At 39.0% G+C, this 25728-nt stretch overlaps 1 long non-coding RNA gene across 1 annotated transcript; it reads right to left on the bottom strand.

Annotated features, from left to right (window-relative positions):
• Window positions 1-1479: 1479 nt before the first annotated feature.
• Window positions 1480-11204, bottom strand: LOC140001417 (uncharacterized). The gene is made up of 4 exons (XR_011806636.1): window positions 10942-11204; window positions 6663-6762; window positions 6098-6208; window positions 1480-3747 (listed from the first exon to the last, which is right to left on the bottom strand). It is a non-coding gene; the product is annotated as an uncharacterized lncRNA (long non-coding RNA).
• Window positions 11205-25728: the final 14524 nt, after the last annotated feature.

Genomic DNA, 25728 nt, shown 5'->3' with positions numbered 1-25728 from the left:
AAACTTTATGCTACTGTCATTAACCTACCATTTGAAGGGAAGTATCATTCCTCTTGTATGAATTTCTGAGGACATACAAGCAAGACATGGGGAAAGAAATTCAGGAAGCTAAGATTGGGTGGCTGTTCTGTAAGAATAAAACTATCATTGTGAACCCATGTAAAATAACCTTACTAATTTTAATGTCTCTTTCTTTTCCATGAACAAATAGATTTTGCTGAAAAACTGCTGGTGAGATCTACTTTTCTCAATATTTTTCTGAGAGTCAACTAGTGAATCAGTTTGGTAGACCAGGAACTGTACTATGTATGTGAGTCTTCCTGCATTTACTAAAGTATTTGCATGCATTGGGAAAAAAAAAAAAAAAAAAAAAAAAAAAAAAAAAAAAAAAAAAGTAGATAAAGTAGATATGTAGGAATGTAGTGTTGAAATTTTCAATTTTCTGTGTAACTGTGATGTGATTATAACATATCTCAAAACAAAGAAACAAACAAACAAAAAAACAACCTTCTTGGATTGGGTTTTGCCAATAGACCTTAACTCTCACTGTGACTAGCCACCTCTAGAGGAAAGATGTCTTTTTTCAAGTCTTCAAGACCATTTAGAAATTGGCATCTCTGCTTGTATTACCACACAAGGCTGCCAATTAATGTCATTTGCAATGTGGATTCTTGTCCATTAGGAATGGGACTAACACCACTAAATCATTTTACACAAACCCCTGAATAGCTGTCTGAAGGTAACACTTTCTGTCACTACTGATCTGGTATGGATGTGAAGAAGTGACCTAGAGGTGTAATGCTCTATCTCATTACCACTTATATGGGTGATCCATCCTACTTAACTTTAACTATTTACTCCTGTATTACACTTTTTTTTTTTTTCTTTCCTCTTTGTGCAGGAAGAAATGCCCTCAATCTTCAGTAATTGTCAAAGACAATTGAGCTATTTTGAAGTATAATATCAGGCCTGTATATTAGGGAAAGAAAGCTAAGTTTAGGATTCTTCTTCTATTTATGAATCTAAGTTACATATTTTATCTTTTATTTTGTGTTTCATTCTGTTACATCTCCTTTTTCTCATTCTCAAATCTTTCCAAGTGTCAGAATAAAAATGCTATAGCACATAAGAGGATGCAGCCATTTGACTGAGGCTGTTGTAGCTCAGGATTCTAGCTTTATTTGAGGGCAGACTTTGATATCTTGATCTCCTCATGTAATACACTAGAAAAACAAGAACAACAGAAAAATGGGTGGTATGTTTGAAAACCTTTGGGATAAGATGCTTAATTCTAATCATTGTGATTTTCTAACATTCAGATAATGACCTCATTCCTCACCTAGCACTATTGTAGCAAGTCATTTTATTGTGTTTCAAATAATAATTACACAAATAATAATACTAATCCATTAATAATAAAAATAAAATAAAATAAAAAATAATAATAAACAAAATTTTGTGTTTTCAAAAATTTGCAAAACCCCCTTTAGTTAAAATTCTACTGAATACTGATTAAAGCTCTGAAAGACAAAGAGATGGATTACTATTTTTCTAAAGGAAAAAAGAATGAAAGTGTGGTTGGGTGGTACTGATGAAAATTATGTCAGTATAGCCATGAAGTAACATCTGCACCAGTGAAGAAAAATAGGAGCCTATAGGACTATAGCAAAAGTACAAGCAGACACTTCAAAAGAAAAAAGTCACAGGATGTTATCAGAGACCACAGAGGTATAAAGGTAGATCACAAATGTGTTAATTACTGATAAATGCTACTTTGAGAGCTGTGCAGATTCCATGTTTGGGCATAATTTGAACATGTTTGGAAAAGTGTCACAGACTACTGCAGGCACCTGTGACTGATAGCATAAACAGAATAATCTTTAAAATATCTACAGGATAACAACAAAACAAGCTAAATGTAGACATGCCTCTTCCTCGTATTCTGCACTGGTACTTAACTATCTCACTGTTATCATGAAAGTGAACTGTACGTCTTTTTCTTGTATTGGTACAAGTACCCCACCTCTGAGACTTAGTTATAGGTGACAACTCAGTCTATGTCATATCCTTATGGTAGTAATATATTCAGCACTCTTTACAGTAGAGTAGAGTTCACTGGAAACCAGACAGAATCTGGAGCCTGGCCAAACCTATGACTGTTTTGAATTTGATTTTCCATATTTTGAATGTACACAATTAGTTATCCACATTTCTATGAATATTTATTTAGTTAATATATAAATACATATATATAAATATATTGCATTTTCTAACATATAGAACAGGACAAAAATCAGCAAATAACCTGTGAATTAACAGGTTATTTGGTAGTGAGTCATCTGCTCTATGTGCACTTTTCAGACTGTGGCAACAGAAAATAACATGACTTTGTTTACCAGTAAGCCTAGGTTATTTGATATTAACATCTGTTTATTATTTTATATGTACAACGCACCAAGAAAGTACAGACAGGTATTACAATGGATAAATGGTGATCTAATAAGCAATAATAATTTTACACATATCTGAGTCTTATTTTTTATTGAGATAACATAATTGACATTTACCATCTTGGAAAGTAATAAAGTTGTTACAAGCACATGCATAATGAATTTTTGTGTACTCTTTTTCAACACAATTTAGACAGAAATATAGTGTAAACATACCTGTTTTGATTTTACCATGAGGTATCTGTGTTAGGATTTTCAGTTGCTTAAGACTCCTACTGAATTTTTTGAGATCTTTGAATGTCAACATATTTCAATAAACTAAACAAAAACCTGCATTGACAAGTGCTCCAAACTTGGCTTTTCTACAATTTGACCATCTGTTTGTGCTGGACCTGGATTCCTGTGATACTGGCAATGGCCAGTATTGTCTCAGGTGGTGAATGGACGAGAAGAAATGGTGACATATGGTAGCAGGATGCTTAATCCAGCCAAGCAAAAACAAATTGTACTACATAAAAGCAATTACAGATTATATTCTTTGCACTGAACATACTGAATGGTATTTAAAAGATTTTAGTGACTTATGCTTTTTAAGACTTAGTCAAATGACTAAATCATGAAATGAATTTAAGCTGAAAAGAGATAAAATTTTGCAACCTGCATTCTGATTTGTAGAGTAAAAAACCAACCAACCAAACAAACAATCAAAAAAAAACACTCCCTGGGTAATTAATTTATGTCCTGAAAATAGGTCCAATAAAGAGTGTAAAATGTTTCAATTGATAGTCAATTAGTCAGTACCTCAAAAAGGACATTTAGAGCTCCTGATTTAATTTACAGATGCCTTCCTTAAAATACCGTTAAAATTCCTTTAAAATACCCTTTATAGTCTTCAAAGTAGAGAAGTGGAAAATTAATGTTAAATATTCTTATCTCCTTGTAAGATTCAATTGTTTTAAAATCCATAGGTTTTGGTTATCCACAGTTTTGGGGAACAGGATATGGAAACAGGCTTTTTTAAATAACAGAACTGGACTTCCAGAATTGTCAAATTACAGAGAAACAGTTTTACCTCTCATATCCTATAAAATTGTCAAATTTTGCACAGCAATGCAAATTAAGAACATCTTATGCGGTTGTGCTCTGTTCTGTTCAAGATAAATGGTCTTTCTTTTAATGAAATCTTCCCTCTGGATACTCTATCAGTCAAAGCAAACCATATCCAGAGATTGATGTGGTCATTTAGTTTTGCAAATACAACAATTCAAATAATGAGTGGAGAAGTCACACACCTTGCCTGGAAGAAAAACAAAACAAAACAAAAACAAACAACAACAACATCAAAAACAAATAAAAAAAAAAAACACTCCAAATCTTACATTAAAGTCAAAAGAAAAAAGATCTGTCCAAAGTACAATCCCTTTTCTACAATCAATCTCTGAAAAAGGTTAATCTGGTTAATGCATAAATTCTGTAACTGAATTAATTGATAATTAATTAATAATAACCTAATAATTGTTTCCACTTAATATATTTTGTACAGTACTCCACATTCATGTTTTCTGAAGAAATGGTCCTATGGATACAACAGATTCCAATACCTGTGACATTTCAAGGGTTGGGCTTAAGACAATGAAGTGGAATGACATTTAATTACTGATGTGCAGCCATTCAGTTCAGCTAATTATGATATCTGGGGTTTAGTCATCATATGTAATTAACTTTTACTTTCATAAAAGCTTAATGTGCTGCAAAAGCAGCAATGGCTGTGAATGTTACTCTTCAGGACTACTGACAGAATTCAAAATGAATTCTAAAAGATAATTTTTCTCACTAAGTGTTAATATAGCCATCTGCTCTTAAACAATGTAAATTTGTTTAAATAGAAGTGCAGATATCATTATCTATGTTTCTTTTTTCTCTATCTCTCTCTTTTTTCTTTTTTTTTTTTTTTTTTCATGATCACGGTAACCACAGTATAAGCAAGGGGGAGAATAATTCAGCTTTGGATAAGCAATCATAATCTATTCAAATAAAGCTACCAAAAAACTGATGAGTAATTTTGAAAGGCCAGCTGGGTTTTCTTTTAGTTTGTTTTGTTTTTATTCTTTCTGTCATTTTTTTTTTTTTGAGTGTATTTCAAACCTTTGTAGTTTACTAAAATTTAATTTTATTTGTATTTCTGCAAGGTCTTGGGGAATTTTTTTTAGTCCCTTGAGAAAATTAAACATACATGTGCTTAAATACTAAAAGATTTAATGACCAATGGATTGAAGAGAGTCCTACAGCAATAAGCAGATCTACAAGGGGCCTTCAAAGATGTGATATGAGCTTATTCCTTATACAAGTTCGCCTCAGAACCAATCATAGGAACACTAGCATAAGGCACCTTAACCCAATGTTTAGTTTATCCACCAGCATCATTTCTCTTAATCAAAATTTGTCCCTGAGCAGGATCATCACAAAACAACAATGCACATTTCTTAACAGTAAGGGGATCTCCTTCCCTCTGTCCCTGCCGTTCCTGTGTCTGTCTGGTTTAATCTGCTCTGCAATCAAGCCTTCTTGCCTTCCATCCTAGATCATAACACATATACACTGCATAGGTGTATGCAGTGTAACCCTAGAGAACTCAAAGCATGTACCCATATTCTCTATTCATAATATATGTGAGGGTTACTGCTGAGCAAGAACCCAAATCTGGCAATGCTGAGCTCAAGGTCAGGCAAGGGAGGACAGTTGGTCCCAAGGCAGGTGCTGAAGCCAGTGTCATCCCAGCTGCATCTAAGGGGAGCTGTCCTGGTTTCAGTTAGGATAGAGTTAATTTTTTTCCTAGTAGCTGGTAGGGATGAGAAGAGTGTTGATACCATGCTGATGTTTTAATTGTTGCAGAGCAGTGCTTACACTAAGCCAAGGACTTTTCAGCTTCTCGCTCTGTCCTGCCAGCGGGCAGGCTGGAGGTGCAGCAGGAGCTGGGAGTGGACAGACCCAGGGTAGCTGACCCAAACTGGCCAAAAGGGTATTCCGTACCATCTGATGTCATGCTGAACAAGAGATAAGGGTGGCTAGCCAGGGTGAGGGGGGGCTGCTGCTCGGGGATAGGCTGGGTGTTGTTCATCAGGTGGTAAGCAATTGTATTGTGCATCACTTGTTTTGTACAGATTATTATTATTAGTACTATTATCATCATTATTGTTATTATTATTATCATTATTATTATTATTATTATTATTATTGCTATTATTGTTGTTGTTGTTGTTATTGTTATTATTATTATTGTTATTATAATTTTCCTGTCTTAATAAACTGTCTTTGTATCAACTCACAGGCTTCACTTTCGCGTTTCTCTCCCCTATCCCAGAGAGGGAGGGGGGAGGGTGAGCAAACAGCTGTGTGGTTTTTAGTTGCCAGCCGGGTTAAATCAAAACAGGGTCCCAGACCAGATTTGGGTCTGTAGCACAGAAACTTCTATGAAAAATGCCAAAATCATTTTTACTGGACTACTACGTAGTAGCTGCATTGTCCCACTCTGTGAGGGACTGTAGTTTGACAGAAAGAAACTAATTGTAACCAAAGAAAAAAATATATGAAGAAGGTAGTAATAAAAATAATACAGTTTTATAGATCATTATTAAGCTGTAGAATACCTTTTGCCAATGTAACAGAACATAGGTTAGGCCAACGGCCAGGAGCAGGTGCCACTTTTAGCTTGCTGATGGGAACGATCAAAGTTGAAAAGCTTCTGAAACACTGACAGTCTAGCAGAGAAAATACGGATAATTCAAGAAACCACAAGATAACAGGGCTAAGCTAAAATCAGATCTAGTATACCTGCAAATATGCTCCTCACATTACTACACTTCATGTTAGAGATGAACTAAAATTCTATCAATGGTAAATTAAAATTCTGCCTTGAGATGTCTTTCATAACAGACAGGCACCTATGCTGAAATCCCATACCTGTATATAAAATGGAGGAATTACACTGAAAACAAGGTAAGGTTTTCCATTATCCTTTGTACCTCATATAGTTACATTTAAAAATTAAGAATTTACACATTTCACATAATACTGTATATATATATATGTTGTCTCTTAAGTTGGTAATACTATACTTCATACACATATATTTATTTAAACTTTATTGAATAATTTTGAATTTATACTTATTGTTTTTGTATAAATGTCCCAGTATAATTATTTAAAACTCACTTCTTGAAGGTAATTACACATCTTCAGGGCAGGCTTCTAAACACTTCGATCAGGCAGAACATGTGTGGCAGTCAGTTGGCTTGAAGCTTGCACTACAAAACTTCAAATTCAATATTAGAGATACCATTTCAATTTTAATATAAAATATTTAAAATATTTAGTTATTAAAACAAAGCACCAGTATACTTCATGTCTCTATAGAAATTTGCCATGTCTGGATTACCATGGAGAAGTAGAGTTGTAGCTTATAATATTTCATCCTTCAGACAAATTGCATTGATATATCTATGTTAAGTAGTGGTAGTTTCACAGCAATGGTCAGCTGTGGACCACCATGCCGTTCTTCACTTTCCCTCCTCAAAAGAACAGGGGGAGAAAATATGATGAAAAAAGGCTTATATGTTGAGATGACTAGAGGAAGATACACCAGTTGCTGTCATGGGTGAAACAGACTCAGCATAAGGGAGATTAATATATTTTATTGCCTACTGATAACAGACTAGGGCAGCAGAAAATAAACGTAAACTAAAAACAGCTCTCCTCCATTCTCCCTCATCTAACTCCTTCCCTTGAGCAGTGCAGGGGAATGGGAGTTGTGGTCAGTCCATGATGCTTTGCTTCTACTACTCCTTAATTTTTACTCTCTTCCTTCACTCCACCATGGGCTCCTCTCTTTATTACCCAAATAGACTGACTTTTATAGTAAACTTAACAGGGGCGGATAGTGTCTCACACAAGATTATTGGTCAAAAGCACTCAGACAAACAACTACAAGAAAACAACCCTACCTGCAAGAAAACAACCCCCTTGTGATTAGCAGTCACGTAGACCTTGTCCTTGAAGCCAGCTACTGGTAACAATATTTTTCTGAATTCCTCAATTGGGCGATGTGGGAACACTGTCATGGGAACTTCTCATAGTTGCCCTGGTAGCTTGGTTTGCTCAGCTACAGCAAGCCGTGGGATTTTTGCTGTTTCAAAAATTCCTCAACAGTTTACCTGGATTTCAATAAAGCATTTGACACTGTTTCCCACAGCCTCCTCCTAGTCACTCTGCCAATATAAATTTTGGATTGGTGGTCTGTAAGATTGGTATGAAATGGCCACAAGTGGGGTTCCACGGGGATCTAAGCTGAGCCCCATGTTGTTCAATATCTTTATAAATGACCTGGACTATGGGACTGTAAGAACCCTTATCAATTTTGTCGATGGCACTTGACTTGGTGGTCAAGGTAGATACATCAGAAGGAGAGACATCTTACAGAGAGACCTGGACAATCCGAAAGAGTGGGTAAACAAGATCTGTATGAAGTTTAGCAAAGACAAGTGCAAGCTCCTGCAGCAGTGACAGTATAACCAAAAGGCCCAGTACATACTAGGATCTGTGTGGCTGGAGAGCAGCCTTGCTGAAAGGGACCTAGTGGACAAGATAAATATTAGTCAGTGGCACACTGTTTCATCAATGAAGGCAAATCACATGCTGGGCTTCATGTGAAGTACCATTTCTAGAAAAGATAGAAATGTGATCATTCCACTCTACTCAGAGCCTGTCTGTCCACACCTGGAGCACTTACTGTGTCCCCATGATTTAAGGAAGACGTTGGGAGACTGAAGAGGACCCAAAGAAGGGCTGTAAAGATGATCAAAGGGATGGAGAACCTGCCTTGTGAGGAACAAATGAAGGAGTTAGCTCCTTTCACTCTGGGGAAGGCTCATCACAGTATTCCAGTACTTAAACTGTAGCTACAAAGAGGACAAAGGCTCTCTCTTTTCAAGGAGCCACATGGATAAGGCAAGGAGCAATGGGTACATGTTGCACTGTGGAAGGTGTTACCTTGATATAAGAAAGAAATTTTTCACAATAAGAACAATCAGTCACTGGAACAAACTCCCCAGGGACATGATGGAGTCCCCATCATGGACTGGAGGTTTTCAAGTTGCGACTGGACAGAGTGCTATGTCATCTAGGCACCCTTTTCTACAAAAGGGTGTATAGATGATCTCTTGGGGTCCCTTCCCTTGGCATAGAACCTTGGCTGTTCTATGATTCTATGAGAATAATGGTTGTGGCAACTAATGCGAGCCTCTGTTCCTCATCGCATTTTCAAGCTGAGATAAAACCAAGGCACACATCTGTATTAAAAGCTTTGAACCTCATGGTTGTGTGGTAGGTTTAATGCTATAAGTTTTAGGTTAAAAAAACGAACTCCATTTAGGACCTACTGAATCTTAACACCTATCATCCAACTCCAAATTGCTATTTTATCCTTTCCAATTGGGAATATGACATCATCATTTATGATGTTGACCACATCCTGATGTGACTTGGCCCAACTGGCTTGATTACCTTTATCAGACCTTAGATGTTAAATTTAACTAGCAAATTCTCCAAACATGTTTGAATATTTCATTCATTTAAAACTGTTCAAGCCAGAAGGTATTTCTTTCTACTCCTGCCACTGTTATTCCATACCCTGTAATTTATGTATAGGATGGCATACTAACTAATGTAAGATTTGGTATTGCTTTCTCTTCATATTTTATAAAGTAAATATACTGAATTGTTTAATTCCTGGTTTATTCAGTGATTTATTATCTTAATAGTTCTCTTAAGTTCTATTAAATTAGGCTTAATAGTTCTCTCACAGCTCTTTTTAGAAACTGAAAGAATATCTGTTACTTCCATAATTAGCAATGAGAAGTGGTATTTTGATGCTGCTGTCTGTTATATCAGTCACTGTACTAATAAGACAAATCCTGAACTGCATTTATTTTCCCTGTTGCTCAATGACTATCTGTTAAGGTAGTTCCCATATGATATTTACTGTCCTTGATGTCTTAGACATTCCAGTAATAATAGCTGTCCCTTTCTAACTTTTCTGTGAGTTCTACTGATTGCTGTAGTCTTCTTTATTTTTGTAGTTTTATTTTGTTTATTCTCTCTAATACTTACCAAAAGTGACATGAATTTTAATTCGGAAATGAATCTTAGGTGCTTAATAAGACCATGTTTGAAAAGACAAAAAGGCTTTTTTTTGGATGACTTTTTTTTTTTTTTTCCCTCCTAATTTCTACCATCTTAAAGGTAACTATCTTATCTGCCTACCTTCTTGTGTCAGAATTGATTGTATTTTATGCTATCAGATAGGCTGTTAGTGGCTTACTATCTTCCTGCACCACATTGCTACTGTTGTGCATTGTTTCTATATCTGCAGTCTTGTTTACAGGTTTTACTTCTGTCTCTCCAGAGGAGTCTGAAATCTTAAATGACAAAATTTGAGGTCACACTTTATTGAACAAATCTCCGTTAATTACCTCCAGTAGACCACTTGCATCAGTCTAATGAGCTAAGTTATATCCAAAGGTCCCATGCAAATGTGAAGGAGAAAGCTAGAGTTAATTTGTTATCTATCCTAATTAAAAGTGATTGTTTTTTTCTTACTCTCAAATAAAGTCAATATCTTAATACAAAGATATCCTACTTTAACTAGCCACAGGGATTAGCAAGAATAGTTTATATCAGTTTTCACAATAGCATTTTAAATTAAACTTGATGGAGGAACTGTACAGAGATCTTTTATCTCACAAGACCTCTTAGGCAGGGAGTTGAGTGTGTTAATGAACACAAAAACTAGTACAAAAATTATAAGACTTGAAGAATGATGATATTATGCAAACTGTTAAAGTATAACTACGATATTTATTTAGTGAGTACAACGTTAAAATGAGGTTAGGCCTGGGAACAAACCTCCCTGTTGACCAAATATTAAACTAATTATATAGATAGCGCTGTATTGATGATACCATCTGTCTAGTAAGGTGTAAAACCAAATACATGAGAAAATGTGATCTTTAGAGATTCAAAGGACGTTTCAGTTAGAGCAAAATTCTTAATTCTGGTCAAGCTCCAGCCCAGGCAATTATGTTTGAATTGCTTAAACTCCCTCTCTAGTTTTAATTATGTATAAAATAGTACTACAGGTCCTGTCTTTACTGTTGCTTTGTATTTGTGTGGAAAAAACAATATTTTACCCAGTAGTAACTGGAATGATTAAGGAACAAACCATACCATAATATTATATTTTAGTTAATATAAAAACCTTGAATAATTTCAGATGCTTAGAAGCATTTCAAACAGTTTAGAAGCACCGCTTAATGGTTCTGAAGAACACTGACTAAAATCTGTTTCTTTGCAGATAAACTTAATTAGTTTCAATCTTTTCCCTCTGCTATACAGAGATGTTGCTCAGAAGCTGGACAATATAGTGATACCAAGTTACCCCTTCAGGTGCATTCCCCATGGTCGGACTGGCCCATGTTCCATACAGAAAGCGTTCAAAAGCAGTCTCAGGTGGAGATCCAGAGCACGCAACATCCTGTGCATTTGAGTACTCATTTCATGCTAGCACAAATGTAAGCAATCTCCAAAACACATGGAGGTAGGTGGAATGACTTACTCCTGGGCACCTCAGAGCAGAATGTCTGTAGGGATAAAACACATTTAATTCCCATTGCAGTTAGATTTTCAAAACCTTTACTTGCAGGCACAGTTAAGTGAGACACTTACACTTACGTATAGCCTACAGTTGGCTATACGTAACTCCGGCTGTGGCAGAATAACTACCCTTAAAAAAAATAATAAAAAAGAAAAAAAAAAGCACTATAGCCTGAAAACAGTTAATACCAGACAAAAGCATTATCAAGATAAATATAGGAAAGCACGTTGTTCAGACAGCAAAGGCTATGGACTTGTTTTTGCATACTCTCAGCTGTTGGAGATTTTGCAGTTAATTTGGGAAATATCTCTTATCAATAACAGAAAATAAATAAACAAACAAACTAACAAAGAAACCAGCATCCTCATAAGACCATGAAGGTCAATTCAGAAGAGGTTTCAAAGAGAAAGAATGTGGTTTTTCTTTCAGAAAAAAAGATGAAAAATATTTGATCCTACATTCATGCATAAAATTAAGTAGATGAGGTGAGTTTGATTAGATTAGAGAAGAAGCTGGTTTGAATATTACTGTGATAGAAAGAAATAATTAAGATAAAGATTGTTGCTATTGTTCCCAATACCAGCCTTCCCCTGTAGTCGTTATGTGCTATTTATTGAGGAAAAAACAAACAAAGAAAAACAAACAAACAAACCAAACCAAACCAAAACAAAACAAAAAACAGAAAACTGTTTGGCTTTGGGAGATATAAAATGGTAGGGAGTAGAATTTTAGGTGAAAACTGGTATGCTCTAAATTAAAATTGCTTTGTTTACATCTAGTCCTATAAAAAGATTCTGATCAAAAACACAGTGGAAAGGTTGTGTTCCCTCAAATCTTACTGAAAACATATCGTCTCATGCATGCAAATCACAGAATCACAGAATCACAGAATTTCTAGGTTGGAAGAGACCTCAAGATCATCGAGTCCAACCTCTAACCTAACACTAACAGTCCCCACTAAACCATATCCCTAAGCTCTACATCTAAACATCTTTTGAAGACTTCCAGGGATGGTGACTCCACCACCTCTCTGGGCAGCCTGTTCCAGTGCCTAACAACCCTTTCAGTAAAGAAGTTCTTCCTAACATCTAACCTAAAACTCCCCTGGCGCAACTTTAGCCCATTCCCCCTCGTCCTGTCACCAGGCACGTGGGAGAACAGGCCAACCCCCACCTCACTACAGACTCCTTTAAGGCATCTGTAGAGAGCGATAAGGTTACCCCTGAGCCTCCTTTTCTCCAGGCTGAACAAGCCCAGCTCCTTCAGCCGCTCCTCGTAGGACTTGTTCTCCAGGCCCCTCACCAGCTTCGTCGCCCTTCTTTGGACCCGCTCAAGCACCTCAATGTCCTTCTTGTAACAAGGGGCCCAAAACTGAACACAGTACTCGAGGTGCGGCCTCACCAGAGCCGAGTACAGGGGGACAATCACCTCCACAGCCCTGCTGCTCACACTGTTTCTGATACAAGCCAGGATGCCGTTGGGCTTCTTGGCCACCTGAGCACACTGCTGGCTCATATTCAGCTGACTGTCCACCATTACTCCCAGGTCCTTCTCTGCCTGGCAGCTCTCCAACCACTCATCTCCCAGCCTGTAGCTCTGCTTGGGGTTATTGCGCCCCAGGTGCAGGACCCGGCACTTGGCCTTGTTGAACTTCATGCAGTTGACCTCAGCCCATCGGTGCAGCCTATACAGATTTAAGAAGAGATTGGACTGTGCGCTTAGTCACATGGTCTGAACTTTTGGGTAGACCTGTGCGGTGTCAAGAGTTGGACTTGATGATCCTTAAGGGTCCCTTCCAACTCAGGATATTCTATGATTCTATGATTCTATGATCCTCCTGCAGAGCCTTCCTACCCTCGAGCAGATCGACACACGCACCTAACTTGGTGTCATCTGCAAACTTACTGAGGGTGCACTCAATGCCCTCGTCCAGATCATTGATGAAGATGTTAAAGAGGACCGGCCCCAGCACCGAGCCCTGGGGGACGCCACTAGTGACTGGCCTCCAACTGGACTTGACTCCATTTACCACGACTCTTTGGGCCCGGCTATCCAGCCAGTTTCTAACCCAAGGAAGCGTGCGCCAGTCCAAGCCAAGAGCAGCCAGTTTCTTGAGGAGAATGCTGTGGGAGACGGTGTCAAAAGCCTTGCTGAAGTCAAGGTAGACCACATCCACAGCCTTTCCCTCGTCCACCCAGCGCGTCACTTTGTCATAGAAGGAGATCAGGTTTGTCGAGCAGGATCTGCCTTCCATAAACCCATGCTGACTGGGCCTGATTGCCTGCTTGCCCTGCAAGTGCCGCATGATGACTCCCAAGAGGATCTGCTCCGTGAGCTTCCCTGGTACTGAGGTGAAACTGAAAGGGCTGTAGTTCCCCGGGTCAGCCCTCCGGCCCTTCTTGTAGATGCGCATCACATTCGCTAGCCGCCAGTCAGCTGGGACCTCTCCTGATAGCCAGAACTGCTGATAAATGATGGATAGGGGCTTGGCCAGCTCCTCTGCCAGTTCTCTCAGTACCCTTGGGTGGATCCCATCCGGCCCCATCGACTTGTGCACATCCAAGTGCCGTAGCAGGTCACCAACCAGTTCTTCGTGGATGGTGAGGGCCACATCCTGCTCCCCATCCCCTTCCACCAGCTCAGGGTACTGGGTATCCAGAGAACAACCGGTATTGCCGCTAAAGACTGAGGCAAAGAAGGCATTGAGCACCTCCGCCTTTTCCTCATCTCTTGTAACTAAGTTTCCCCCCGCATCCAGTAAAGTATGGAGATTCTCCTTAGTCCTCCTTTTTGTGTTGATGTATTTATAAAAGCGTTTTTTTTTATCTTTAACAGCAGTAGCCAGATTGAGCTCCAGATGAGCTTTGGCCTTCCTAATTTTGTCCCTGCACAGCCTCGCTACATCCTTATAGTCCTCCCTAGTGGCCTGCCCACTTTTCCAAAGATTATAAACCCTCTTTTTTCTCCTAAGCTCAAGCCACAGTTCTCTGTTGAGCTAGGCTGGTCTTCTTCCCCGCTGGCTCATCTTTGGGCACGTGGGAACAGACCGCTCCTGCGCCATTAGGATTTGCCTCTTGAAGAGCGCCCAGCCTTCCTGGACCCCTCTGCCTTTCAGAACCGCCTCCCAAGGGATTCCACAAACTAGTGTCCTCAGCAGCCCAAAGTCAGCCCTCCGAAAGTCCAATACAGTGGTTTTACTGGTTCCCTTCCTGGCCTCGCCAAGAATAGTGAACTCCACCATTTCGTGGTCACTCTGCCCAAGACAGCTTCTGACAACCACATCCTCCACCAGTCCTTCTCTGTTTGTGAAGAGAAGGTCTAGCGGGGCACCACCCCTGGTAGGTTCACTAACCAGCTGCGTCAGGAAGCTATCTTCCACTCTCTCCAGAAACCTCCTAGACTGCTTTCTCTGGGCTGTGTTGTGCTTCCAGGATATGTCAGGGAAGTTGAAGTCCCCCACGAGTATAAGCGCTGAAGATTTCGCAACTTCTGTCAGCTGCTTGTAGAACTCCTCATCCGTCTCCTCATCCTGGTTCGGTGGTCTATAGCAGACCCCGACCAGGACACTAGCCTTGTTGTCCCTGCCGATCCTAACCCAAAGGGACTCGACCTTGTCATTCCTAGCCTCGAGTTCTACAACATCGAAAGACTCTCTAATATAGAGAGCCACACCGCCACCCCTTCTGTGCTGCCTGTCCCTTCTGAAGAGCTTATAGCCAGGCATTGCAGCACTCCAGTCATGAGACTGGTCCCACCACGTCTCCGTGATGGCAACCAAGTCGTAGCCTGCCCGCTGCATGATGGCTTCCAGCTGCTCCTGTTTGTTACCCATGCTGCGTGCATTGGTGTAGATGCACTTCAGCTGGGCCTTTACCTTATCCTCCGGCCTTGCCATTGCTCCCCCTGGCACAGCCCCAACAGTCCTTGCTTCAGCCCCATCCCCCTTCTTACCTAGTTTAAAGCCCTATCAATGAGCCTCGGCAGCTCCTGGCCCAGGATCCTTTTTCCCCTAAAGGATAGGGACCCGTCTATGGCCATCAGGCCAGGTGCTGAGTAAAGTGCCCCATGGTCAAAAAACCCAAGATTTCTGCGTTGGCACCAGCCCCGGAGCCACATGTTTAACAGGTGGGCTTTCTGTGTCCTCTCTGTACCCCTCCCTGCCACCATAGGGATGGATGAAAACACCACCTGCACTCCCGCTCCATCGACTAACCATCCCAGCCCCCTAAAGTCTCTTTTTATAGCCTTCAGGCTTCTCTCTTCAATGTTGTCACTGCCTGCCTGGACTATCAAAAGAGGATAATAATCAGAGGGGCGTACCAGGTTGGGAAGCTTCCTGGCAACGTCCCTGACCCTGGCCCCAGGGAGGCAGCAGACTTCCCTACGGGTAGGGTCAGGCCGACAAATAGGGCCCTCTGTTCCCCTAAGAATAGAGTCTCCAACAACAATAACCCTCCTGTCTTTCTTGATGGAGGCAGTCCTGAGGCGTGGAGTCGACCTCCTCGCCCTAGGCATCCTCCTGGGAACACTTGCTACCTCTTCCTCAGTTGCTGGTCTATCAAGCTCCAGGGCCTCAAACCTGTTGTGTAAGGGCACCTGGGAAGGTGGGGCCGGAAGGGGAAGGCATCGCCTGCCATGTCGAGCAGGGACCTGTCTCCATTCCTCCATTCCCAGATCCCCTCCCTCTGCCCGACAGCGACAGGGCAGGGGGTCCACCCCCATTTGGGGTGTCTCACCTCGATACCTCTCCTTGAGGCCCTGCAGGGAGTTACTCCACAAGTCTATCTTCCGCTCACACTCCCTGATGGCCCTCAACCTTTCCACCTCCTCCTTGAGCTCCGCCACCATGCGTATCAGGTCATCCACCTGCTCGCACCTCATGCACGCAGTGTCTCTGCCTCCCGCCGATGGCAGCAGCAGGCTCTGACACTCCCTGCACCCGGTGACCTGAACTGTTGCATTCTTTAACGGGTAGTCGGTCTGGGTGTATACCGACCTCCGGTATAGCCTCCGGAGAGCGCACCGTGCCTTGTGGAGACCATTATCACCTAACTAACGACTGTCGTTAAGAGGTGTCGCTCGCGCTCCCTAGGGGCTGCTTTTGAACGGCCGGGGAGAGGGCGCTGCTGGCTCCGCCTTCGCCTCGTCAGCCTCCCTCACGAGGGCTGCCGGGTCCTGGCGGCTCCCTGAAGTCAGCTCGATGCCGGAAAGTTAGCCCTGCCTGGCCCGATCCCCCGCTCTGCTGCAGAACGCGTCTGCCCCGGAGCCGATCGCCTCAGCAAATCAATTCCACTTACAAAATCATTAATTCGAGAATGAAGATAGGTTTAATCTTACCTAAATTTAACCACCTGAAACAGTCACAGGATGTGACGCTTACACTAGCATTAGTTTCTGGTGTTCTTCAAGATTCCATACAGTGTCTGAAATATCTGTAGAGATGGCATATATGATGGCATATTTAAAACCTTAGAGACAATACATACATTTTTTAAGAGCTGGGCGAGTATCTAGGTACATATAATAAAAAAGCTAAATACATCTGCCTGAGCAATTCAATATCCAGAGCTATGATTTAATGTGATAAGACACCTAGATTCAGGTGTTTGGACATAAGTAGAGCCATATTAGAGGTCAAAATTTCTGTTTATAGTCAGTAGAAATCTAGCCAACAGAGTCTACAAAACTATTAAATTGGACATGCAATAGGTGTTGACTTTAAAGTGCATTGAGTCTCTGTCTACACCAGTGGAATCCATTGACTTGTGGTGGTGGCTTGGACATAGGTGAAGAGCTACATTTAGAAGATTTAATCCTGTGCTCAGCCTCAGCTCTAAGCTTTACCTTATTTTAATGTAGGGAAGCATACATGTACTGAAAATCACTTCCTATCACAGAAGAGGAAAATATTCTTTCAAAATAGAAAATGTTTGCAAATAGAAATGTCTAGATAACCAACTTTAAATACATACTGATAGCTAAAAGTTTAGCTCCTGCCATGCACGTCACTGTAAAAGACTGGTGCAAAGCCATTTATATTCATTTATCTGAAATTAGTGAATTTATTCAAGACTTGACCCTTGAGATGTATAGAATTGTAGTCATCTAGCTCATAGAAGCAGTGTGTTTGTCATAGAAATAAGATAGAATTCAACATATTTGAAAGGAATCTACAATTATATGTGCTTTTTGACTAACTACAGTCCAGTGGATAATGATAAAACTGTTCTCTCTCTAAGGAAACTTATAGGATTAAGGATTCTTTATGAGATAATTAAAATTTTAAAATTAGCTTGGTTGAAATTAAGGGTTTTTTACAGACATTTACAATAAATTTTGTTTTCTTTAACTTAAACAGAAATTGAAGGAGTAAAATTATATTATTGAAGACAATACCAAACATCCATTTCCTGGGTTCAATTTCATTCTGAACTGGCAAGCACTTAACACTGTCAGCCCCTTGTGCTTTTAACTGAATAAAGGTCAGATAATCAGACAAGTGAAAGGACAGCTCATTTATCATCCTTTGATAAATGTGTCAGTAGCTAATCTTTAGCAGTGGATGATAACAACACACAATGAAAAGTTAATGGATTCAAAGCTCTGAATTTGCCACAACAAGGATGTAATGATGCTGTAGAGCAAAAAGTCCAATTTTATTCCATATTTAATATAAAATTATATTTGTGGATGCAAACATTAATTACCACAATCTAAACATTATTCTGTTAAATTGTGTTCCACAGAGGTCAAGACAGATCTTGATAAGAAATCATAATTATGGAACTGATAGAATTATTATTTCACCAAGAAATTGTAAAATTTCTATCCCATCAAACTAACAGGACAAGCCTCAGCAGTATAAAATTTATTGTCAAATTCTTCTTGTTGTGAACTCATATGCACCATTGATTTATGCCAGGTAGATCATTCATCTAAAATAAAAATCTTAATTTAGTCACCCTAGAGCTCCAGCTGAAGCTGAGAGTACTGATACAATTCAGGTTGTATCTGTCAGCCCTATAGAGGTATTTCCGATATTCTAAAGCACCTCATATGACTGGACATATCTGTTTAGAAGATTGTTGGTTATATATTTTGAGAAAACTTTAGGAATCATTCTGTATATTATTATTATTATTATTTTTTTAATATACATTGCAGAAAAAAAAAGAAAGAATTGTGCTGAAAAAAGTGTATTAAAGCAAGGCATACTATATGCAAGAATTACTGGTTTAACATATTCCTTGAACTGATTCCAGGAGAAAAATGTTTAACCCATAAGATTATATGGGGTCGTGGTAGACAACAAGTTGAATATGAGCCAGCATTGTGCCCTGGCAGCCAGGAGGGCCAACCGTGTCCTGGGGTGCATCAAGCATGGCATCGCTAGTAGGTCAAGGGAGGTGATTGTCCCGCTCTACTCTGTGCTGGTGCGACCCCACCTCGAGTACTGTGTGTAGTTCTGGGCACCACAGTATAAAAAGGACATGAAACTGTTGGAGAGTGTCCAGAGGAGGGCTACGAAGATGGTGAAAGGCCTGGAGGGGAAGACGTACGAGGAACGGCTGAGGGCACTGCGCCTGTTCAGCCTGGAGAAGAGGAGGCTGAGGGGAGACCTCATCGCAGTCTACAACTTCCTCGTAAGGGGGTGTCGAGAGGCAGGAGACCTTTTCTCCATTAACACTAGCGACAGGACCCGCGGGAACGGGGTTAAGCTGAGGCAGGGGAAATTTAGGCTTGACGTCAGGAGGAAGTTCTTCACAGAGAGGGTGGTTGCACACTGGAACAGGCTCCCCAGGGAAGTGGTCACTGCACCGAGCCTGTCTGAATTTAAGAAGAGATTGGACTGTGCACTTAGTCACATGGTCTGAACTTTTGGGTAGACCTGTGCGGTGTCAAGAGTTGGACTTGATGATCCTTAAGGGTCCCTTCCAACTCAGGATAGTCTATGATTCTATGATTCTATATTACTTGTGGAACACAAAAAGCAGGACTCTATCAACTCTATCTCCCTTTGCCTTCATCTTTCTCTCTCCAGAAGTCTATGGTGGAATCACTTGACACATGTAGCTGGTCATTTTTTACTATAATTTATATTATGGCAATCATGGATAAAACTATTAAAGGTATCGACCTTTCATAGACTGGAGAGTCTTAGATTCAGTCTTTAATTCAGACTGAAGAGTCTTAGAAACCAAGTCAAAGCAGTAGCAGAAGACCTTCAAGTAAGGATCTGGTAATCCGTCAGATTCTATGGGATTTACAAGGTTTGAGAAGGTCCTTTACAGGACAGAGGAGATAGAGACAGGATTCTACACTTCAGTGATTAAAACAAACAAACAAACAAGAAAACACTGGGAGACGTCTTAAAAAAAAAAAAAAGTCAAGTTTTTCTTTATTATTTTCTTTACTATTTCAGAGTTAGATTTTTCCTTAGAAAGGGAAAATTCCAGATCTAAGTAGTGCCTGTTCTGGGTTGCAATACCTACAAATATATTTTACATTTGTTACTTCATTTAAGAAAGGGCAAATAAATAGTTGTCTTACTAGTTAAGAGCGACATTATGTTTACTTAATTAATTTTAAAGATGTTTCAAGTAACCATGCAGTTTATTAAACTGTTTTCTCAGAAAATAAAAAGCAGTCTTGATATTATTTGTGGTAAAGTTAGAGATGTGTAAGATAAAAAATACTTTCTCATGCTGTCAAGGGTCAATATTGCAAACATTTCACCACAGTAGTTATAAGCCAATAAAATAAAGTTATATATTTTTTTAGACTAAACTTTTATATTAAATATTGTACCTAACATCTGGAGCTAGTAATTAAGTTCAAGTGGTCAACATTGGATTAAAAACAAAACAAAATGAAACAAAAATTGAACCCATCAAATTATTTATAATCACATATATGCTCTGCTTCATTAGGCTATTGAAATGTAAAACAAAGTGTATGCATAATAATTTTTGCATTTTTCATGAGTATTATCTAGTTGAACTTCATTTTTTATCTCAATTGCCTAATTAAGGAGTTGGGCTATTGTCTTATAGGTTGATCTTAGGTAACATTAATATTATATCATTAACCTGAGATTTGTTTTGGATTATCACTGAATATGAATTCGGAATAATTTATTATAAAATCTGTTTATAATATAATCATCTCTGAAATTTACAATTAGTATCATTTGGTCATAAGAATAAGATTTCTATTCTCTTCCAAAAAGAGAATCAAATGGACTATAAAATGGACTTTGAATTTGTGGTTCATTATGCAAAATTAACTGGAGCACTTGAAAAAAACAAAACAAAACACACACACACAAATAAACAAAAAACCCACCAATAATAAAGGTATTAAAGTTATCAAAGCATACAAAATCCCTAAATTATTTTAGATTAATTAAGTTTATGTGATTTCTTGAATTTTTTTGCTTCCTAGATGGGATTACTTGGAAGTCCACAAACACAGCAACATAGTAAGCTGACAGAACTCCTAAAAATATGAAGAAACCTTTTTCACACTTGAATTGGAACCAGACAAAACACCTTCATTTCGACTGATCTAAAAACAGTCAAGGCATCTCAGTAGAACATCATCATAGAATGAAACCTGATACTAAAAACTTGTGTAAAAATCATTAAAGAAGGTATGTGTTAAGAGGCAAAAGTTTCTGAAACTAAATGCAACTTTTCTGAGCATACATATTTTAAACAAAGAGTTGTCTAGAAATTTTAGGATGTATTTTCCTGGATTCACCTGCACTACTTGGTGCTCAGAGTTTTATCTCTGTTCTGCCACACATTTGTCATACTCCACATAGCAGGTCTATAAAGCTTACCAAGGTGGAGTTTTCTCATGAAAGTTAGAGAGATGTATTTAAGCAACTCATACCTGATTCAGATTACGTACATCATATGAAATCCAAGCAAGGGTTAAAATTCTGTTTCTAACAGTTTAATCTTACAATAGTTTATTGCATGGTTATTGCCGTTGCACAAGCAATGACTTACTTTAATCTTGCTTTAAGGTATATTTCTGAAACATACCCGTGAAAGGCTTTACAGATGATTGGTCTGATATGAAAAATCCTTAAAGTTAAAGTCATTATGTATCCATTGATGTACAGTATTCTACCAAGCTGAAATACATTAAAATTTCAGTTTTTCAGTAGTGCATATCACTGATCTCCCCAGTAATGGCGGGGTGGGGTGGAGACACATGGAGAGGGAGAAGGAAGGAGAAGGAGAATTATATGTTGTCTTATATGGAGGTGCCAGGTGCAAACTTCTACTTTGTTTTTGTAGATCATCTATCACCATGGGGCTTCATTCTGACTAAGAATCCTAAAGACCATTGTAATCATAATGTTTAGCTCTCATGAAGAAAGAAATATATTTTTAAAGTTCTTTTAAGGAAATGGGTAGGGGATTAGAGATAATATAAACTGCAGGATAATGAAACAAGTGAAATGTGAAAACTGAAAATGACAGTTGCTTATGAGAGTGTTGGAAAGCATGCCATCTGTTATGGTTACTTGTTTTCTTTACAATGAACAAAGTATAAAAAATACATCACTCCATTATTTACTCCACAGCATTATTTTCACTCTTTTTCAGCTGTAATCTCCTATACATTATTACTATTGTTACTATTATTACTACTTCTGCTATTATTCTTCAGATAATGTACTGTTAAAAAAAGTGAGAGAGGGGTTTGGAGACATGCAAAATCAAATCTCAGACTATACTGGCTTTGAAAATAATGTACATCACCCTAGTGAAATTATGAAGTGAATAAATTGCAAAGCCATAATGAAAGGAACTAGCCTTCTAGCCTTAAGTCAAATAAATCTCTCCACGTCTTCCTTGAAAAATCTTTAAAGGAAAATAATTTATCTCTGTAGTAAATCTATCTTTATTCCTAGGTGTTGAACCACATCTGCCTGCTGTGGCAATGCTTACCACAGACAGCAATGGGAAAATCGGGAAAAAAAAATGGGAAAATTTTGTTACATTGTCTGAACATTCATACCACTATGTTAAAATATCATTTCTGTTCTCCAGCTTTTCTGTTTCTCTTAAATCCTGTGGAATTAAAGTGGTAGGTTTGAATGGAAAGTACATACATTACAACAACCACCCTGTATCTTGCTATCTCTTAAGTAATCAACTTTTAATTACAGCATCACAGAATGGCTGAGATTGGAAGAGACCTTTGAGGGTCAACTTGTCCAATCCCCCTCCCCAAGCAAGGCCACCTACAGCCAGGCAGCTCCCCAAGCACTCATGAGTGCATCCCATTAGGTCCCATGGATCTATGCATACGCAGCTTGCTTAAGCACTCCAAAACCTGATCATCTTCCACTAAATGTATTCCTTGCTCCAGATTTTCCCTCTCATCTCCAGGTCCTTGGATTCCTGAAGGCTGGTCTCCCTAATGAAGAATGAGGTGAAGAAGACATTCAGTATCTCGTCCTTTGTGATGTCCTGTGCCATCAGCACTCCTGAGCCATTCCATAGTGGGATCGCACTTCCTCCTTGATCCTCCTTTTGTTACTTAAGTACTTATAGAAGTCCTTGTTTCTTTTGACATCCTTAGCCAGACTCAACTGGTGGGCTTTAGCTTTCCTAACCATGCCTCTGCATGCTCAGACAGTGTCACTATATTTCTCCCAAGTTACTCGTCACTGCTTCCACTTTCAGTACACTACCTTTTAATGTTTGAGCTCTGCCAGATTCCACTTGTTCACTCATATAGGCCTCCTGGCATTTTTGTGTTATTCCCTGCTAATTGAAATGGACTATATTTAAGCTCAGAAGAGGTGATCCATGGATAACAAATAACTTTCTTCAGTCTCTCTTCCCTCCAAGACCTTGTCCTAAGGGGCTTCTCCAAGTAGATCCTGAAAGAGTACAAAATCTCCTAAAGAATGTGGCTATGATTTTATTTTTTAAACTTCTCCCTTTTCTCATGAGCCCAAACTCCACCATTTCATGGGCATGGCAGCAGATATTGGGGTGGATGTAGTGTCCTATCAGAACCAAGGCTTGCAAACATGAGGTTACTTCTGCTTTTCTGTAGAAAACCTATCCACTTGTTCTTCCTGATCAGATGGTGTATAGTACATACCCACTACCATGTTACCCAGCCAATCTGCTCTTTATCTCTTAACCGTATTGTCCTGACTTATAAGGATCCATTTAGTCCTTACTCATATTACACATATAATCAATTGTCTCAACATCCATGCCTGGGTAGAGCTCCATGTATTCTGGCTGCTGTCTCCCATAAAGTGGATCTCTACCTCCTCACCTCCCTCTGTTCTTTCTTAAAGAGCCCGGATTATTGCAACACCCCAGTCCCCTTAGACATCCCAGAACATCTCTGTGCCTGTAACATCATAGCCCTGTAACTGCCCACATATCTTTATTCCCTTGTATTTATTCCTCGTGTGCGCACTAGTGTGAGAACCTAATGCAAGCTGAATTAGGTCAGAATCTACAGATATTAATAACTGTTCATGACTAGATCTATATGGATGTATTTAGTCCTTGCTTAGGTTAACAGCATGGACATTCTGATACTCAATTCATTTAACTCATTGGCCCACTAGTAATAACCAAAAATTTCTGCACTTTATCATTTGACCTAGAGATACACTTAATCATGTAAGACTGAGGCAACTCTAAGACATCAGTTGCTTCCAGTCAACTCAGAATATGTTAATTAGCAGTACAGTTGGAAAATGTTAACTGTGTGTGACATGTAAGAGAATATACGGAAAAGCCACTCAGGAACTGATCTGCCATTCTGTGGAAATTTTATTGTTATCTGTGCAGAGACTACATAGAATTCTTCGGAACATATATCGTAGTGATTCAAAGACATTTTTATCAAGAAGATAAGTGTTCTACCTTCTTTTTCTGGTAAAACACAGGTGTAGTAGGAATGTGCAGTGGACATTCACTTCATTATGGGGGGAAAAATCTTTTTTTTTTTTTTTTAACTTCCTGTGTCATATTCCCATTATCTGGTAGATACAATTTGGATTTCCAAATTTATAAACCTTTACAGGCATACCAACAAATAAGTTTGTCATTATGAACATATCTCTGATCAATAATGAGATAAAGTCAAAGAATATATGCTTTTCATAACAGAGTGAGGCATTTCCATAAGGAAAAAAAAAAGTAAAAAATAAAATAAAATATTGCATTTTCTTAGTTGTATCGAAAAAGAGTTCCAGAGTATTTCTTGAGGTTGTTGTGGAATAAATCTATTATCTAAGCAGTCACTTGTGAAGAGTTTTTACAAAAAATGGTGAAGGCCATTTATCATTCTTCAATTAAAGTGTCAAATCTAATCAGACTTCTTGTCAACACCCTGTACCTTATCACAGTGATACAATGAGAGACTTTCCCTTGAATTCCTGAAAAGCAAAGAGGGTAACTGTGAAAGCTCCATGAGCCACAGGGGAGCTGTTCCATAGGATTTTTCAAGTGCAAGGCAGTTAATCTCTCAGCAGTTTACAGCCAAGAAAGTATCTATGGAATTGGTACTATAGCTGGATGAAGGAGAGGTTCATTCTCACAAGACTCCAGATCAAATTGTTCTGTGATGAGGACAGATGTATCCAAGACTCACAGGTTATTTTAATAGTGACTGACACTGTATACAGGTTGTCTGGCAGAGTGGAGATTTCACTTTACATTTTTTGGTACTTGCTTTTAATCTAATATGACACAGATTAACAAAGCTAAACACTAAATGATGTTCTTCCAAAATCAAGATTTCAAGTACAAGCATCTTGCTTTTTCAAGTAAGGAACTGCCAGTCCAACTTGCAATTCTGTCTAACAGAAAACACAGTAAAAAGTAAAATATTACTCTAGCAGTAATCATTTTTTTTTTTTCAGACAAACAGAAGTACTTCCAAAAAAGTAGAAGGAACACTTCATACAATCTACCACTGATAGATATAATAAATTGTAAGAAATCTGTAAATATTTTCTTCTGTTTTCCTGAAAAAATTGAGGTGTTTTATGCAAAAGCCACTCTCTGGTGGTTTTAGTGTTGAACTTTTTTTTTTTTTTTTAATCACAGCTGTGATCCTGTCCTACATTATTTTCTGAACTTTATCAGTGTATTATCCTTGCTATTGTATTGAGTTTACATGGCAAGGTCTGGTTGTGAAAGAGTGACCTTTGTGAGGAGAGAGCAGTGGCTGTCCTTTGTCAGGTAGAGCCAGCTCCTGCTGATTACAAAACAGTCCCACCATTGGCGAAAGATGAGCACATCAATGCTGGTGACACCTCTGTGGTAACATATTTAAGAACAGGTAAAAACTGCTGTACAGCAGTTTCAAGGTTGAGGAGTGAGAAAAATGTGAGAAAAACAACTCTACAGACACCAAGGTAAGTGAAAGAGTGTGAGGATGTGCTGGAGCAGAGATTCCCCTAAAGACCATGGGGAGGACCACAGTGAAGCATATTGTTCACCTGCAGCTTGTGGAGGAACATATTGGAGCAGATTGGAACATATTGGAGCAGATATCCATACTGCAGCC

This window comes from Anas platyrhynchos, chromosome 1 (genome assembly GCF_047663525.1).
Source record: "Anas platyrhynchos isolate ZD024472 breed Pekin duck chromosome 1, IASCAAS_PekinDuck_T2T, whole genome shotgun sequence".
NCBI lineage: Eukaryota > Metazoa > Chordata > Aves > Anseriformes > Anatidae > Anas > Anas platyrhynchos.
This window is presented reverse-complemented; position numbering and strand designations above follow the sequence as displayed.